At 47.4% G+C, this 1,907-nt stretch overlaps 1 protein-coding gene across 1 annotated transcript in view; it reads right to left on the minus strand.

The window, feature by feature from the left end:
• Positions 1-1,907, minus strand: part of SETBP1 (SET binding protein 1) — a gene marked incomplete at its 3' end in the record, with an annotated part of 317,440 nt that overhangs the window by 286,112 nt on the left and 29,421 nt on the right.

Consider the following 1,907-nt stretch of genomic DNA (forward strand, 5'->3'; position numbering starts at 1 on the left):
GGCTGTTGCCTCCTAATCTATCCCTCTCTGCTCCATCCAGCAGGGCAGTCCTGCACTCCTGATGTTTGCAGGGGAAGGAAAAGAGTTTTGTCTTGATGGTGCTACAGACATTCGCTCTTAATTTACGAAACCTCATTCCATGTTTCATAGCCTTTTAATAACAGATTTGGGGAGGAGCACTGTGATCTTGGAAACTCACAGATGTATTACTATTGAGTGTTCCTGTGCTTCTTGCCCTTGATGTGATGCTGTGGCTTAGAAGCAGGTAGGCACAATCATTTCCAGTGGAGGAGCTTGCTTTGGCTTCTGCTGGCTCCCACACATCTCCAGACTTCCCCTTCCCAAGGCAAGGAGCAAGAAGGTTCCTTAGTGAGCACAGAAGAGGAAAGCAAAAGTGTCTCATGATTCTACTTGTTGTATCCCTGTCACTTGGTGAGTCCCACTGGGTTCACCAACTTGAACACACAGTGAGCTCCGGCAGTTGGCCAAAGTTTGCAGGGGAAAAAAAAAGAGAGGGAGAGAGAAAAAAAATAATAATTATAACAGGCTTAATTATCTCAGCTTCATGGGTGACCGATCACTAGTTTTAGAAACCTGTATTCAAGAAATACTGAACCATGTCATCCAGAAGTCAAATGAGGGCCACTCACAATTCCCTTCACACCAGCAGATCTGGAGAGCACACAAATCCCTGCTGCCGGAGCTGTCCCAGAGGCTGTGGCAAACACCACTATCACTGCCATGCTCAGAGCTGCCAGCCCCATTTAGAAGAGTCAGACATGACGCACATGGCATTGGCAGGCCTCTGCTGAGCCGCCAGGCTCTGCACTAGGGGAGAGCTGGCTGGGATTCATGGGAGGATTCTAGAGTCTCATTGAAGCAGGGAGGGGGGGGGAGAATAAATGAGAAGCAAAATTTGGTCACTGAGCTTCATGTAGCCATTCTGTTGTTCACAGATGATAAGTACTATTTCATTAAGGGGCTCAAGGGCTCCTCAACCTTTTGCGCAAACATCCAAAGTTGACCCTTCTGAGGGGTGGCACTCACTCAAAGCAGGTTTTTACGCACCCCCAGGCTAATGCAAGCTGTGTTAAGGTCTTCCTTCTGCTCTTCCAAATCTGTGGCCAGAGACAGCAGCACAAGGGGTGGCCTGGATCAGCAACTCTGTGCCACTCACTGTGCTGCCACCACCACATCTTTCTAGGCATTAATCTATTCAACTCTCATCAGCATTCCTCATGTTTGAGCAGCAGCCACTGAAAATACTGGCAATGCCCTCACCCCCAAGGCACTGGCACAGTCTTTCCCTCACATTTCCAAAGACCTCTGAGCAACAAAGCTGTGAACACTACCAAAAGTGGGACAGTGCCAGCAGCTGCCAAGCACCTCCTTTGAAAGTCCAGGTACTCTGCACCTTCATCAGGCAGGGTCAGGCACACATACTATTTTGCTTCTTGCTTCCCTGATGCAAAATGAAGTTGGGACGTAGCCCTGGGGTCAGATTCCATTTCTCCTTGGAAGGTCCCAGATCTGACCTTGGCTTTCAAATGTCTCATGCTCTCCCCATCTTTCCAGCTTTGAAATACCCTGCTAAGGAATGAGCATGCAGGTAAGCAATGCTGTCCTTCTCTGATTCCTTCTCCATCTTTTCAAATATCCCAACATTTCCAGCACAGGGAAGCACCTCTGCAACCACCTTGCCTGATATCCTGCAGAAGAAAGGTGAACAATTCAACCTGTTGCCATGCTGCTGAGACTCACAGCTACTTTTAATTGAAATCACTACCATTTTGCATGTTTTAGAGCACTAAGTAAAAAGCATGGGAGAACGTGGTGGTTTTATTATGTATTTCTTTCCTATAGACACAGTTCATTCTTTGACCAAGAAAAGAAATTGTATAGCTCCA

The sequence above is a fragment of the Meleagris gallopavo genome, chromosome Z (assembly GCF_000146605.3).
Source record: "Meleagris gallopavo isolate NT-WF06-2002-E0010 breed Aviagen turkey brand Nicholas breeding stock chromosome Z, Turkey_5.1, whole genome shotgun sequence".
NCBI lineage: Eukaryota > Metazoa > Chordata > Aves > Galliformes > Phasianidae > Meleagris > Meleagris gallopavo.